Consider the following 17,485-nt stretch of genomic DNA (forward strand, 5'->3'; position numbering starts at 1 on the left):
GCAGCGCGGCGGGTACTGTGGACAGATGTGATCTGTCTACACACAACATGCCGTCTGTTTACTTTGGGAAATACCACAGGGAAATCAACTGGAAGAAGAGAACAGGAGAGAGGAAGGGATAGAAAGAGAGAGATGGGAGGAAAGAGAATGGAGGAGACGGGGAAGTGAGGGAAAGAGAGAAAGCGGGAGAGGGCCTGGGGATAGAGAATGAGACTGTAGTGTGTGTGTGTAACTATCTGTGTGACGGTAGAGGTGTAAAGCCCACACAGACATCCACAAGACAAGGGAGTTACAGAGAGGAGGAGTGTTGAAGCAACACCAGGCTGTCTATTGTTGTTGTCAGAGGGAGAGAGACCCACCACAGGTTCTTCATGTGACTTCTCTACTTCCAAGGGACAGCGAACCGGAGAGCCAAGTCCGGCTTGTCCAGAAAACAACACCCCCTCACTTCCTCCCCTCTACTCCTTTGTGAGTCATCAGGTGTCACATTCATGTCCCCGGGCCAGCTTTTTCTGAGGTGAACAGGAGATGAGCGGTGAGCCCTGATACCCGGGGTGATGTCATAGACAGACAGTCAATCGCCCTGACAGTGTTCAGCTGAAAACAGAGATTGAGCTTGTAGGTGGAGAGAACGGAGAAAGACGGGGGAGAGGAGGAAAGAGAGAAAGAAGAGAGGGGAAGGGAGGAAGAATGGGAGAGGAGGAAAAGAGACAGGGGGGGGGGGCTGAGCTGGATTTCATGGAGCGAGCTGAAAAACAGAGGGGTGTGGGTTTTAGGGTTGTAGGGCTGGAGGGTTGTAGGGTTGTAGGGCTGGAGGGGGGCAGAGTGATGACTATACCAGACACAGACAGAGGAGAGGGAGTAGAAAACAGCAGAGGAGAGAGGAGGGAAAAACAGCTGTACAGTACAGAGTTTTATAGACAAACACAAACCCATACCACTCAATCCGTGGTGCATGCGAGCGTGTGCCTGTGTGTATGTGTGCGTGTGTGTCTGTACACACTCTCTGGCCTTCCTCAGTTGCTGGCTTGTTTATGTAATGAATGGGTGTTTCCCTCTGTAGTGATCTAGCCAAGGTTAAACCCTAGCACTGTGCTAAACCACAGGAGAAAACACACTTCTGCTCTGGTCGTCAGACTCTACTGTGAGATTCTGCGGTGCGATATGACTGTTAGTTTCTACTGTGATATTCTACTTTTATATTCTATTGTCACAGTAGGTGTTTTCCTGTGTCTATTGTGCCCACATTGTGCATATTTGGCAGTACTGGCCTTGGCTCGTTGAGGTCCTCGCTTGAGACTCAAGCCGTTCTTCACACCTTTCTTGTGTTGGAGGTAACCCAGAGCTTTGTGCAAAAAATGAGTGAGTTATGCATTAGTATCTGACGTTCCTATTGGTCTTCATGAGCATGTATCTGGGGGAGGACAGAGGTGTTAATGCTTTCAACAACAACAAAAACATCCCTCCATCCAATTGAATTGATATCAATAATACAAGATAGATAATGTTGTCACCTCACAGTTTTAGAAGCGTACTGGGTGACACTTAATTTGGATGGTCAGGATTATCCATCTGTAGATGCTCCACAGACGGTCATACTATCAACAAACTATCTGTCGCTAAGCAACCGCTTGGTAAGGTTACGGTTAGAGTTAGGTTTAGAATAAGGGTTAGGGTGAGGGTTAAGTTAAGGGTTAGGGTGAAGGTTAAGGTGAGGGTTAAGTTAAGGATTAGGGTTAGTAGATAGTTAGTTGAAATGCTACTGATAGTCTGCAGATGGACTATCCAAATGAAGTGTTACCCCATAGTGCCCCCTGCTGTTGACTGAATAAACTGAAGGAAACTAACCACAAGAGTCCGCCAAAATAGAACAAACTATTTATATACATATATATTATACAATGAACAAAAAGATGAACTCAACCTGTAAAGTGTTGGTCCCATGTTTCATGAGCTGAAATAAAAGATCCCAGACATTTTCCAGATGCACAAAAATATTATTTCTCACAGATTTCAGTGAGCATTTCTCCTTTGCCAAGATAATCCATCCAACAGAATGATCGGGGGATCTTACGTTTCATTTGACTGCAGGGTTTAAGATTATCTTGGCAAAGGAGAAATGCTCACTAAAATCTGTGAGAAATAAGATCACTGTCATCCAGGTGCTTCTCTGTCTAATGGACATTACATCAGTCAAACGTCTTGTCATCTAATGTTTCTAACGTTGCACTTTCGGAGGTTAGAGATCATCATTTCGGTGGTTAGAGATCATCATTTCGATGGTTAGAGATCATCATTTCGGTGGTTAGAGATCATCATTTCGGTGGTTAGAGATCATCATTTCGGTGGTTAGAGATCATCATTTCGGTGGTTAGAGATCATCATTTCGATGGTTAGAGATCATCATTTCGATGGTTAGAGATCATCATTTCGGTGGTTAGAGATCATCATTTCGATGGTTAGAGATCATCATTTCGGTGGTTAGAGATCATCATTTCGATGGTTAGAGATCATCATTTCGATGGTTAGAGATCATCATTTCGGTGGTTAGAGATCATCATTTCGATGGTTAGAGATCATCATTTCGATGGTTAGAGATCATCATTTCGATGGTTAGAGATCATCATTTCGGTGGTTAGAGATCATCATTTCGATGGTTAGAGATCATCATTTCGATGGTTAGAGATCATCATTTCGATGGTTAGAGATCATCATTTCGATGGTTAGAGATCATCATTTCGGTGGTTGGAGATCATCATTTCGATGGTTAGAGATCATCATTTCGGTGGTTAGAGATCATCATTTCGATGGTTAGAGATCATCATTTCGGTGGTTAGAGATCATCATTTCGATGGTTAGAGATCATCATTTCGATGGTTAGAGATCATCATTTCGGTGGTTAGAGATCATCATTTCGATGGTTAGAGATCATCATTTCGATGGTTAGAGATCATCATTTCGATGGTTAGAGATCATCATTTCGGTGGTTAGAGATCATCATTTCGATGGTTAGAGATCATCATTTCGATGGTTAGAGATCATCATTTCGGTGGTTAGAGATCATCATTTCGGTGGTTAGAGATCCTTTGAATTGTGCGGTGTGGTTGTAGGTATGTTACATTTGGTCCAGTTTTTGAAACGAGTTCTTAAGAGAGTCTAACCCTTAGGAGGGGGGGATTCCAAGCTGACAAATGGAATTGTTTTAAGATGGTCATGCCAGGGATCATTTGGCTTTTTGAGTTTGAATTGTAGGACTCCTGTAGGTATAAAAAAAATGCAGCACCTTCCACAGCAGATAAAGATGGCTGCCATAGGCAGCTGCGGTGGATTGAATTGACGGATGTTGATGGGGATTATTTTTTGAAATGTTACTTAAATTGACGCAGCGGTGCGTCAATAGACTCTAGGGGGTTAAATAAAAGTATCAGGCCTGTCGTAATTCTTGAGAATCCTACAGTGAAATAACTGACATTACACATTTACAGCAGCTGTTGGTACAGAATGTGTTGAGCAGCTTACAAACAGTTCCTTTAATAACCAAACATTCCGGTTCAACGTTTTCGGAGGCAGATATAACAAAAGAGTCAATAACACCATGTCTATAACAGTTACACATGTCTTATGAGATTCTCAACCCCCCTCCCCTCCTTCCTGATTTCTCTTATTTGACCCAACACACACCAACAGCAGATGCTTGAAGAACCTAGACCCCACTAGGTTCTTCAAGTCCCCCCCACACAGTCCCCCTTGAGGACACAGCAAGAAAGAGAGACAGAAGTGCCTGTCTATAAGAAGACAGTTAGTGAGAGAATCTTTGAAAGGACCGTTAGACAGTTAACACGACAGCCAGCGTCCTCTTCAAGTGCAAGCCTCAAACTGCCCCCCCCCCCCTAGAGGGGTGGAAAGGTCATGACCCCTGTATCGACCTCCCTGGGGCATTTTCATATCCTTAAAAGAAAGGGAAAAAACAAAGAACTCTCTCTCTCTCTCTCTCTCTGTCTCTCCACCCCCCCACTCCCTTTTGCCCCTCCACCGCCAATTCTCATTGAGTAACGGTCACTTTGATCAAAGATGGATTCCAGCTCTCTCTCTCCTTCCCTCTCTCATGCCCTCTCTCTCCCCCATTTCTACCTCTGTCTGATTCAGTTAAAGAAGTGAATGGTGGTGTGTACTGCTCCTCTCCTCTCCTCTCCTCTCCTCTCCTCTCCTCTCCTCTCCTCTCCTCTCCTCTCCTCTCCTCTCCTCTCCTCTCCTCTCCTCTCCTCTCCTCTCCTCTCCTCTCCTCTCCACTCCTCTCCTCTCCTCTCCTCTCCTCTCCTCTCATTTATTCTCCTCTCCTCTCCTCTCCAGCTCTTCTGCCTTCATAGGGATTTGAGTCCACATTCTCCGCAGCAGCTAACTAATGTGTCAGCCTGGTGGGATGGAGAGATGGGCAGGGTGGTCACAGCATACACACAAACCCTCCGTGCCTCCCTCCCGCTGAGCAGGAATTTTGTCGCCGCGCCTGTTTCAGCGTGCCAAATCTGCTCTGAGTTACCGCGGTAAGGGACGTGCTGGTCCCCCAAACCCAGAGGAGAGGAGACCGAGGTGAACAGATTACACATACACACACTAATGCAGACACGTACATCAACCCCAATCCAAAACATCGAGCACCATGCACAGATCTGGAACACAGCTGCCCAACCAATGGAAGGCTGTGTGTGTGAGTATGCACGGACACGTGCATGCATGCATGTGTGTGTGGATTCAAATGGGCCAGAGCAGAACCAGAGTGAGAGGAGGGAGGACTGGGCCCATACCACTGATCACCAGACCCCTGCCTCTCCATTATAAGTAATTGAGACCAGGAGGGAGATGGAGGGGTCAGGGCTGTACAGTATGGGGATCAGTGGGATGCATCCTCACTGGAGCACGGAGATTCCACACACCAGTGTGGGTTACTGAGAACTAGAATGTTCTCATGGGCAGGAGATGGCCAGCAGAGTGCGAGAATTCCATTGTGATTTCATTACCATTCCCTTTTCTCCCGAACTTTAGAATTGTGAATGAATAGGGAAATGAAACGGAATCTTATTTTGAACTGCAAGTACTGTTCCAGACCTCCTGATTCCCCACTACAGCCCTGACCGATACAGGCCCGGCTCCTGACACAGCTCCTGACACAGCCCACCACCCAGCGTAGCATAGGCTACTCCTGTTAACTCTTCCTTACACAGTCAAGTCAGGTTTATATACAGTGCATTTCACATTGGTCTCAAGGCACTTTATATATTTTTATTATACTGTATATACTATACAAAAAGAGTGACTTGACTGAGGACATATTACTCTGTGCTTTGGGTCACGGTCATCCTCTGTTTGTCAGTGTAAAACCAGACAGAGGGAGAATTGCAATTGGATTCCCTCGATTCCTCGGGTCGTCTCCTCCGTTCTCTGCTCTCCTCTTTTAGAAGTAAGGTCAAAGATAACCGAGGAGGGGCGGGAAAGCGAGGGAACGGTGGAAATAATGCGCTTGTGTGACGTGAGGCTACTTCTCCACTCGTGCATCAGTCGAGTGACGCTGACAGAGGAATCCCAAAACACGTGTGTGAAGTGGTATTTCTTGGCTGGTTGTTCTAGTTGTTTTATAGCGGTAGGTGTTGTTTTTAAATGTGCGCGTGCTTTTCTTCTCTGAGAACACCACTGCTGACACAAAGGGGGTGTGGTGGATTTCAAAACTCTTCCGGGGTAGGATACGCCTGAGTATTTCTATTCCGGAGGAGGCAGTGGAGGAAAGGATCAAACGTGAATTGACAGTCTCCTACATATGACGGTCACTTATCGGTTCCTGGGTCACGGCGAAGAGGAGGAAGAAGGAGTCGAGGAGAGAACAAACTCTCCGATTGAGCATCGCCCCCCAGACTGTTGCCTGCCTCTTCCAACAGTGTCTATCCCAATTTAAGAAGTGAAGTTGTAGTACTGGCTCTATCCAGCAGGGGACACTGGTGCTCTGTCTCGCTCTCCCAGGGGGTTGACAAGGGAACCATCTCTAGGTTCCGGCCTCTCCATCCTAGGCAGGTAGTGGTTGGAACGCAGTTATCAGTGCTCGCTTGGCCAGTGCATTCTGTGTTAAACCCCGCTGCTCACAGGAGCACTCCCTCCCTCTCTTTTCTCCTCTCACTGAATGCAATAGGGAACAGGCGCAGGTTGTAATTACAGTAATGAATGATTGTACTCTGTCATTCTGCGCGTGTCATGTGTTTTCACTCTTCCCCACCCTGTTCCGATAGATGTGAAATCTAATTGTATTTGTCACATGTGTCGTAAACAGCAGGTGTAGACTAACAGGGAAATTCTTACTTACGGGCCCTTCCCAGCAATGCAGAGAGAAAAATAATAGAAAAAGAATAACACAAGGAATAAAATACACATTGAATAACGATAACTTGGCTATATACACGGAGTAACAGTACCGAGTCGGTGTGCAGAGGTACGAGGTAATTGAGGTCGGTATGTACAGTACATGTAGGTAAGTCAGCATTTCACTGTAAGGTCTACCACCTGTTGTATTCGGCGCAGGTGACAAATAAACTTGGACTTGATTTGATTTAAAGTGACTGGGCAACGGGATAGATAATAAACAGCAGCGTATGTGGTGAGACAAAGTGTTATAGTCCGGTCAATGCAGGTTAGCTATTTGGCACGGTTAGCTATTTGGTTAACTATTTAGCAGTCTTATGGCTTGGGAGTAGAAGCTGTTCGGGTCCTTTTGGTTCCAGACTTGGTACATCGGTATTGCTACCCATGTGGTGGCAGAGAGAACAGTCTATGACTTGGGTGACCGTTTTTATGTGTGTGTGTGTGTGTGTGTGTGTGTATGTGTATGTGTATGTGAAGATGACTTTATGATTGATATATTGGGGCACATAAAAATACCTCTGGGGCATACACGTGTGTCTGGAATGTGTGTGTGTACCGTATCATACATCTACAGCTAAGTATAACAACTCAGCCCCTCTCTCTCTCTCTCTCTCTCTCTCTCTCCTCTCTCTCTCTCTCTCTCTCTCTCTCTCTCTCTCTCTCTCTCTCTCTCTCTCTCTCTCTCTCTCTCTCTCTCTCTCTCTCTCTCTCTCTCTCTCTCTCTCTCTCTCTCTCTCTCTCTCTCTCTCTCTCTCTCTCTCTCTCTCTCTCTCTCTCTCTCTCAATTTAAATTTAAGGGGCTTTATTGGAATGGGAAACATATGTTTACATTGCCAAAGCAAGTGAAATAGATAATAAAAAAAGTGAAATAAGCAATTCAAAATGAGCATTAAACACACTCACAAAAGTCCCAAATAATAAAGACACTTCAAATGTAATATTATGTATTTATACAGTGTTGCAATGATGTGCAAATAGCTAAAGTACAAAATGGAAAATAAATAAACCTAAATATAGGTATTTACTATAGTGTTTGTTCTTCACTTGTTGCCCTTTTCTTGTGGCAACAGGTCACAAATCTTGCTGCTGTGATGGCACACTGTGGTATTTCACCCAATAGATATGGTAGTTTATCAAAATTGGATTTGTTTTCAAATTCTTTGTGGGTCTGTGTAATCTGAGGGAAATATGTGTCTCTAATATGGTCATACATTTGGCAGGAGGTTAGGAAGTGCAGCTCAGTTTCCACCTCATTTGTGGGTGCCCATAGCCTGCCTTCTCTTGAGAGCCAGGTCTACCTCTGGCGGCCTTTGTCAATAGCAAGGCTATGCTCACTGAGTCTGTACATAGTCAAAGTTTTCCTTGATTTAGGGTCAGTCCACTGTGTACTCTCTGTTTAGGGCCAAATAGCATTCTAGTTTGCTCAGTTTTTTAGTAAATTATTTTTGTTTTCTCATGATTTGTTTGGGTCTAATGGTGTGGCTGTCTTGGGGCTATGCGGAGTCTGTTTGTGTTTGTGAACAGAGCCCCGGGACCAGCTTGCTTAGGGGGCTCTTCTGCAGTTTAATTTCTCTATAGGGGATGGCTTTGTTATGGAAGGTTTGGGAATCGCTTCCTTTTTGGTGGTTGTAGAATTTAATGGACCTTTTATGGATTTTGATAATTAGCGGGTATCGGGCTAACTCTGCTCTGCAGGCATTATTTGGTGTTTTATGTTGGATAGTTTTGCAGAATTCTGCATGCAGAATCTTAATTTGGTGTTTGTCTCATTTTGTGAATTCTTGGTTGGTGAGTAGACCCCAGATCTCACAACTATAAAGGGCAATGGGTTATATAACTGATTAAAGTATTTTTTGCCAGATCCTAATTGATATGTTGAATTTTATGTTCCTTTTGATGGCATAGAAGGCTCTTCTTGCTTTGTCTCTCAGATCGTTCACAGCTTTGTGGAAGTTACCTGTGGCGCTTATGTTTACACCGAGGTATGTATAGTTTTTTGTGTGCTCTAGGGCAACGGTGTCTAGATGAAATTTGTATTCGTGGTCCTGGCAACTTGGCCTTTTTTGGAACACCCATTGTTTTTGTCTTACTGAGATTTACTGTCAGGGCCCAGGTCTGACAGAATCGGTTCTAGGTTCCAGGTGCTGCTGTTGGGGACAGAAGCAGCAGATCATCAGCAAACAGTCGACATTTGACTTCAGATTCTAGTAGGGTGAGGCCGGGTGCTGCAGACTGTATAGTGCCCTCTTCAATTCGTTGAAATATATGTTGAAGAGGGTGGGGCTTAAGTTGCATCTTGGATTTCATAACGTCGTATGTTTTTCCCCCCAACACTATATTCAATCAATTTGTATAGCAGACCCTCATGCCAAATTGAGTCAAAAGATTTTTTGAAATCAACAATGCATGAGAAGACCTTGCCTTTGTTTTGGTTTGTGTGTTTGTCAATTGGGTGTTCAGGGTGAATACGTGGTCTGTCGTATGGTAATTTGGTAAAAAGCCAATTTGACATGTGCTCAGTACATTGTTTTCGCTGAGGAAATATATGGGTCTGCTGTTAATGATAATGCAGAGGATTTTCCCAAGGTTGCTGTTGATTCATATCCCTCGGTAGTTATTGGGGTCAAATTTTTCTCCACTTTTAAGGATTGGGGTGATCAGTCCTTGGTTCCAAATATTGGGGAAGATGCCAGAGCTAAGGATGATGTTAATGAGTTTAAGTATAGCCAATCAGAATTTGTGGTCTGTATATTTTACCCCACAGGCCTTTCTGGGTTGGAGGGTTATTATTTTGTCCTGTAGTTCGTTCAATGTAATTGGAGAATCCAATGGGTTCTGGTCTTTAATAGTTGATTCTAAGATTTGTGTTTGATCATGTATATGTTTTTGCTGTTTGGTCTTTGTTATAGAGACAAAAGGATTAGAGAAGTGGTTTATCCACACATCTCCGTTTTGGATAGATAACTCTTTGTGTTGTTGTGTGTTTTGAGTTTTCCAATTTTCCCAGAAGTGGTTAGATTTGATGGATTCTTCAATTACATTGAGCAGATTTCTGACGTGCTGTTCCTTCTTCTTCTGTAGTGTATTTCTGTCTTTAGTGATTCACCATAGTGAAGGCGTAGACTCGGGTTTTCTGGGTCTCTGTTTTTGGTTGGATAGGTTCTCAATATCTTTCTTAGGTTTTTGCATTCTTCATCAAACCATTTACTATTGTTGGTTAATTTTCTTAGGTTGTCTGCTTGACATTTTTTTATTTGATAGGGAAGCTGAGAGGTCAAATATACTGTTTAGGTTTTCTACTGCCAAGTTTACACCTTCACTATTACACTGAAACCTCTTGTCCGGGGATTGTCTAGAAAGGATGGAATTTGTTGTTGCCTAATAGTTTTTTGGTAGTTTTCCACACATTCTTCCTTCCATCTATATCATTTCTTAATATTATTCAGTTTCTTTGGCTTCGATGCCTCATGATTGAACACAGCTCTGTTCAAGTAGAGTATGATTTTGCTGTGATCTGATAGGGGTGTCAGTGGGCTGACTGAACGCTCTAAGAGACTCTAGGTTGAGGTCAGTGATAAAGTAGTCTACAGTACTACTGCCAAGAGATGAGCTATTGGTGTACCTACCGTAGGAGTCCCCTCAGCCTACCATTGACTATGTACATACCCAGTGTCCGACAGAGCTGCAGGAGTTGTGACCCATTTTTGTTGGTTACAGTATGTTGTCGTAGTTGTGTCTAGGGGGGCATATGGGGGAGTGAGTGCTGTCACCTCCAGGTAGGTGTTTGTCCACCTGTGTGCTGAGGGTATTGGGTTCTTGTCCCGTTCTAGCATTTAGGTCAACACAGACTAGCACATGTCCCTGAGCCTGAAAATGTCCTTCCTCTAGGACGTCATTGTTAAGTAAGGAAATTCTATTGGGGGATATAGGTAGCACACATGAGGACATTTTTCTCTGTTGAGATCATTTCCTTATTCATTTCTAGCCAGATGTAAAATGTTCCTGTTTTGATTAATTTAATAGAGTGGAATAGGTCTGCTCTATATCAAATTAGCATACCCCCTGAGTCTCTTCCCTGTTTCACACCTGGTAGTTTGGTAGTTACTAGCTATCTGTAACCTAGAGGGCAACCAGTGGGTCCGTCTCCTTTATGTTTCTTGCAGGATGACAATGTCTGTATTTCTGATTTCTTTGATGAAGTCTGGGTTCCTGCTCTTTAGGTCAAAGGCAGATGACCTCAGACCTTATATATTCCAAGATGAGATAGTAAAAGCGTTGTGTTCCATCGTGTCTAGTGTTGTTTTTGTGTGGTTTATGTACGGACCATCACAGTAGGTGTGAGCAGAGCATGTTGAGCATCTGATACATACCTTTTAGGTCGCAGGATGGGACTTGGGCTGGTGTAATAGCGGGGGTTGCTGTCATGTTAAGGTCCGTGCCGCAAGGGCGGGGGGCTTGGGCAGGGCAGAAGGGTCATAGGTCTGATATGGGGTGGCCTACATAGGGTGTGGCCAGGGTATGCTTGGGGTGGTCTTAGCTGGTTGGGGTGTGGCTGGTGATGCTGTGGTCTGAGTGTAGGTCCTCTTGGCGGGGGTTCTCTCTGTGCATGTCCTTCGGGAGGGGGTCTTGCAGGTCTAGGAGGGTGTCTCGCTGGTCTGGGCAGGGTGTCTTTTGCTCTGTTGCTCCTGTGTGAGGTGCTGGGGCTGCAGCTGAGGGTGATGTCCTTCAGAGTCCTGGCAAAAGTTAGGATTGCTGCCTTGTAGAGGTGGATTTGGTCGTAAAGGCTGTTCAAGTCCAGGGTGGAGTGGTGGGCCAGGTACAGTGGCTTGAGAAATTATTCACCCCCCTTGGCATTTTTCCTATTTTGTTGCCTTAAAACCTGGAATTAAAATATATTTGGGGGGGGTTGTATCACTTGATTTACCCAACATGCCTACCATTTTGAAGATGCCAAATATATTTTAAGGTGAAACAAACAAGAAATAAGAAAAGAACCTGAAAACTTGAGTGTGCATCACTATTCACCCCCCCAAAGTCAATACTTTGTAGAGCCACCGTTTACAGCAATTACAGCTGAAAGTCTCTTGGGGTATGTATCTATAAGCTTGGCACATCTAGCCACTGGGATTTTTGGCCATTCTTCAAGGAAAAACTGCTCCAGCTCCTTCAAGTTGGATGGGTTCCGCTGGTGTACAGCAATCATTAAGTCATACCACAGATTCTCAATTGGTTTGAGGTCTGGGCTTTGACTAGGCCATCCCAAGACATTTAAATGTTTCCCCTTAAACCACTCGAGTGTTGATTAACAGTATGCTTAGGGTCATTGTCCTGCTGGAAGGTGAACCTCCATCCCAGTATCACATCTCTGGAAGACTTGAAACAGGTTTCCCTCAAGAAATTCCCTGTATTTAGCACCATCCACCATTCCTTCAGTTTTGACCAGTTTCCCAGTCCCTGCCGATGAAAAACATGTTCTCTGGGTGATGAGAGGTGTTGGGTTTGCATAGACATAGTGTTTTCCTTGATGGCCCAAACGCTACATTTTTGTCTCATCTGACCAGAGTACCTTCTTCCATATGTTTGGGGAGTCTCCCACATGCCTTTTGGCGAACACCAAACGTGTTTGCTTATTTGTTTCTTTAAGCAATGGCTTTTTCTGGCCACTCCTCCATAAAGCCCAGTTCTGTGAAGTGTACGGCTTAAAGTGGTCCTATGGACAGATACTCCAATCTCCGCTGTGGAGCTTTGTAGCACCTTCAGGGTTATCTTTGGTCTCTTTGTTGCCTGATTAATGCCCTCCTTGCCTGGTCCGTGAGTTTTGGTGGGCGACCCTCTCCTGGCAGGTTTGTGGTGCCATATTCTTTCCATTTTTTAATAATGTATTTAATGGTGCTCCGTGGGTTGTTCAAAGTTTCATATATGTTTTTATAACCCAACCCTGATCTATACATCTTCACAAATTTGTCCCTGGCCTGTTTAAAGAGCTCCTTTGTCTTCATGGTGCCGCTTGCTTGGTGGTGTTGCAGACTCTGGGACCTTTCAGAACAGGTGTATATACTGAGATCATGTGACAGATAATGTGACACTTAGATTGCACACAGGTGGACATTGTTGAACTAATTATGTGACTTCTGAAGGTAATTGGTTGCACCAGATCTTATTGAGGGGCTTTATAGAAAAGGGGGTGAATACATACGCACGCACCACTTTTCCATTACATTTTATTTTTTATTTTTTAAACAAGTTATTTTTTTCATTTCACTTCACCAACTTTGACTATTTTGTGTATGTACATTATATGAAATCCAAATAAAAATCCATTTAAATTACAGGTTGTTATGCAACAAAATAGGAAAAATGCCAAGGGGGTGAATACTTTTGCAAGGCACTGGAAACATTATGTTTTGAGGCACAGTCTCGTGAAATGCTTGCATTCACCCACTGTAAGGTGGCAGTGTGAAAGTATTTTCGTGGTAGCAGGGTGGAGATTATCACTTGTGCGTTGGGGAAAGTGGAAGAAGCTTTTTCAATCACTCCCTTGAGTACTGTTGCCATCCTTAATTGCTGGGCCCTCAGGTCATTTGTGCCTGTGTGAATTATGTGGCTGTGGAACCCTAGTCTGTCCTCTGACAATAGCTCCAGGACATGCCTTGTGTTTGGGGACCAGGGTTTAGCCACTTTGTGTTTGGGGAAAAAGTTTATCCTATTGAATGTATTTGCCATTTGAGTCAATGAGGAGCACAGTCTCTGTCATGTGTCCTCAGTGGATGTGTGTGTGTGTGTGTGGGGGGGGGGGGGGCTGTTAATAGGGTGTGGGGTCTGTTGGGTTGGGGGATTGTCCTGCTCTCTGTCACACCTCAGCTTTCTGACCTCATCCTTCAGTGCCATCTGTACCCCTTTAAGTTCTTTTACCTCAGTCCGTAGAGCAGCCAGCTCTCTGACAGCTGTCCATCTCCACCTTCTGCCCTCCAGGCTCTGTGAATGTATCTCTCTCAGTGATAGAGGAGCAGTGCAGTTGTGGGACCTGGGTGTGTTCAGTGCTGGGGGGGGGGGAATATACGAGGTTGTTTCAATTTCCTCCAGTATTTGGAGTTTCCACTCTGGGCCAATATCCTCTCTCTTGACATAGTGGTAGTGTGCTCTTATAGCACTGTGCAATGCCAGGGGATGATCTGTGTGGAAATGTGTAGCGCTCAGCAAATAGTGTGCTCTTATAGCACTGTGCAATGCCAGGGGATGATCTGTGTGGAAATGTGTAGCGCTCAGCAAATAGTGTGCTCTTATAGCACTGTGCAATGCCAGGGGATGATCTGTGTGGAAATGTGTAGCGCTCAGCAAATAGTGTGCTCTTATAGCACTGTGCAATGCCAGGGGATGATCTGTGTGGAAATGTGTAGCGCTCAGCAAATAGTGTGCTCTTATAGCACTGTGCAATGCCAGGGGATGATCTGTGTGGAAATGTGTAGCGCTCAGCAAATAGTGTGCTCTTATAGCACTGTGCAATGCCAGGGGATGATCTGTGTGGAAATGTGTAGCGATCAGCAAATAGTGTGCTCTTATAGCACTGTGCAATGCCAGGGGATGATCTGTGTGGAAATGTGTAGCGCTCAGCAAATAGTGTGCTCTTATAGCACTGTGCCATGCCAGGGGATGATCTGTGTGGAAATGTGTAGCGCTCAGCAAATAGTGTGCTCTTATAGCACTGTGCCATGCCAGGGGATGATCTGTGTGGAAATGTGTAGCGCTCAGCAAATAGTGTGCTCTTATAGCACTGTGCAATGCCAGGGGATGATCTGTGTGGAAATGTGTAGCGCTCAGCAAATAGTGTGCTCTTATAGCACTGTGCCATGCCAGGGGATGATCTGTGTGGAAATGTGTAGCGCTCAGCAAATAGTGTGCTCTTATAGCACTGTGCCATGCCAGGGGATGATCTGTGTGGAAATGTGTAGCGCTCAGCAAATAGTGTGCTCTTATAGCACTGTGCCATGCCAGGGGATGATCTGTGTGGAAATGTGTAGCGCTCAGCAAATAGTGTGCTCTTATAGCACTGTGCCATGCCAGGGGATGATCTGTGTGGAAATGTGTAGCGCTCAGCAAATAGTGTGCTCTTATAGCACTGTGCAATGCCAGGGGATGATCTGTGTGGAAATGTGTAGCGCTCAGCAAATAGTGTCTCTGAACTGTCCTTGAGGAGCTTTTTTTGTACTTATTCCTTGCAGGGTTTTTATTTTTTTCAATTTATTTTAAATTTTACCCCTTTTTCTCCCCAATTTCGTGGTATCCAATTGTTTTTAGTAGCTACTATCTTGTCTCATCGCTACAACTCCCGTACGGGCTCGGGAGAGACGAAGGTTGAAAGTCATGCGTCCTCAAATACACAACCCAACCAAGCCGCACTGCTTCTTAACACAGCGCGCATCCAACCCGGAAGCCAGCCGCACCAATGTGTCGGAGGAAACACCTGGCAACCTTGGTTAGCGCGCACTGCGCCCGGCCCGCCACAGGGGTCGCTGTTGCGAAATGAGCGCCCTTAACCACTGCGCCACCCGGGAGGCGCAGGGTTATTTTTAATATCCATGTGGTATTGTAATAACCTCTGGACAGGGAGAAGCCATTGGGGCTTCCAAGGCCTCTGGATTTGTCTGTGAAACTCTCCTGCCATTGTTGGGCTCAAGAGTTTTCACACATCAGACTTCAGTGCTAATTGAAGGGGCTGCCAGGGCTGTTCTGTCCTAGCAGCTTGGTAGCTTAGTATGCTTGTTTACAGTAGCTTTACATAACAAAATTACCTAGAGATTATTGTCCTTTCATTTTTGGCTAGTAGCTTCGGACTGAATATTACTCACTCAGTTTTGTGTTGGAGGGTATTTCCAGGTTCCACTGTGTTTCTTCTGCAGGTTTTTGGTTTGTTAGAAGTTTTTTTCCTTGATAGTCCTTGTTAGTAATAGTCCATTCAGGTCATTTTGTCCAAAATCAAGGTTTTAGGTATAGAATTTTGATTTGGATTGAAGGTTTTAATGTTGAGGTTAATATGCTGTATAAGTCCTTGCGTAAAAATGTTAAGTTTATCTACATTTATCCAAGTCTAAATCAATCTTTTTCGCAGCGCTCACTCACTCACTCACTCTCTCTCTCTCTCTCTCTCTCTCTCACTCACTCACTCACTCACTCACTCACTCACTCACTCACTCACTCACTCACTCACTCACTCACTCTCTCTCTCTCTCTCTCTCACTCACTCACTCACTCACTCACTCACTCACTCACTCACTCACTCACTCACTCACTCACTCACTCACTCACTCACTCACTCACACTCTCTCTCTCAATTCAATTCAAGGGCTTTATTGGCATGGGAAACACGTGTTAACATTGCCAAAGCAAGTGTCTCTCTCTCTCTCTCTCTCTCTCTCTCTCTCACACATACACACACAAATAGCTAAATAAACATTTAAATCCCAGTCTAATAACATATCAGCCCTCCTTTTCTCCCCCCCCCCCCCACACTTCTCTATTTCTCTCTGTTGTGGGTCAGATATGTCCTTCTACTTCTCCTCCAGGGGGGTTGAACAGTACCTGTCAGTCGGAGGGGGTTAGAACAAACACACACACACACACACGCACACATACACACGCCCCTGAACTTTGGGGGTCAGGAGCTGAGGGCCTTCCTGCCTCCGCCCCCCCCCCCCCCCCCCCCCCTGAACTCCCAACAATAACAGAGAAGGATGGAGTGAAGGAGAGAAACCCAATGAGGCTGACCTCCAACTCTACACTACAGTTCACTGAGAGTTGAGCCAGAGATGAGCTTTCCTTTAGAGAGCCAGAGTTAGGTCTTTGGGGGACGGTTAGCGTGGCTGTATCATGAGCCTGCATATTACTACTCTACGGCATTACAGCAAGGCAAGGAGAAAGATGAACAGAAAAAGAGAGGACAGAGAGAAACGTAACTGCTGTCCAAATCAGCCATATCCTCTATCAACGTGTTCGGAAAGCAAAATATATAACCACAATATTTGCCCTCAAATATTTCATATTTTTCCTAAGGTAAAAATAGTAACAGACCAAAGAGGAAGTTGAGTGGAGGTCACTACACTGTGGGTATCCCACATTGGCATGACAGATCCACTGTGTGTGTAGGAGTAAAGCTGTGAGTGGGGATTGCCACTGGGAAACTGACGTGGTACTGTCGATTGACTTTAGCTCAGGAGTAGGCTAGAACAGTATGTGAGGGACTGTACTGTACATTCTGAGTGAACAGTCAGTATACTGATTATTTCAGGGGGGGAAATAATCAGAGAACCAGAGGCCCACACTCCTCTACACAGGGTCTCTGGCACCAGGGCTCTAATAGCCCACCTCATTGTGAGAAGGACATGAATCAGGTTTTTAAATGATGTTTAAATGAAACACCCCTGGTAATGGATGGAGTGTTTCTGGTTAGAACACAGACCTGGTGAACACTCAGCTCAGCTCAGACAGGGAAGGAGAATATTTTAGGCCCCGAGTGCAGGCTATATAGCCAGCAGGCCTTGCTGTATCAACTCACATCCAGAGTCACCCCCCCCTCCTCCCCACTACCTCCTTGCCTCCATATCTCCCTGCCTCCCTCTCGTTCCCCATCCCCCATCTCATCACTATCACATCCAGAGCCCCCTCCCACTCCTTCCCACTCCTTCCCTGCAACCCCCCCATCCCCATCCTCACTTCCCAACCTCCCCAGCCCAGGTCCTCAGCGGCCCAGGGAGTGGGGAACGAGGGAGAGAGCCGTGTAAATCTGGCCTCCTTCGGGAGAGCAACAGGCTCAGAAGAAAATAAATCTGCCCCAGTTCATGGTGAGTTCAGCCAAGCTACAGCACTGAGCTAAGCTGAGCTGAGTGAGCTTTTTCTGAAATCTCACCATTCTCTATCTCTCTATCTCTCTGCCTCTCTCTCTCCCACTCTCTGTCTCTCTCTCTCTCGCTCTGTCTCTCTCTCTCTCCCGCTCTCTCCCGCTCTCTGTCTCTCTCTCTCTCCCGCTCTCTGTCTGTCTGTCTCTCTCTCTGTCTCTGTCTCTCTGTCTCTCTGTCTCTCTCTCTCTCTC

Source organism: Oncorhynchus kisutch, linkage group LG7 (genome assembly GCF_002021735.2).
Source record: "Oncorhynchus kisutch isolate 150728-3 linkage group LG7, Okis_V2, whole genome shotgun sequence".
Lineage (NCBI taxonomy): Eukaryota > Metazoa > Chordata > Actinopteri > Salmoniformes > Salmonidae > Oncorhynchus > Oncorhynchus kisutch.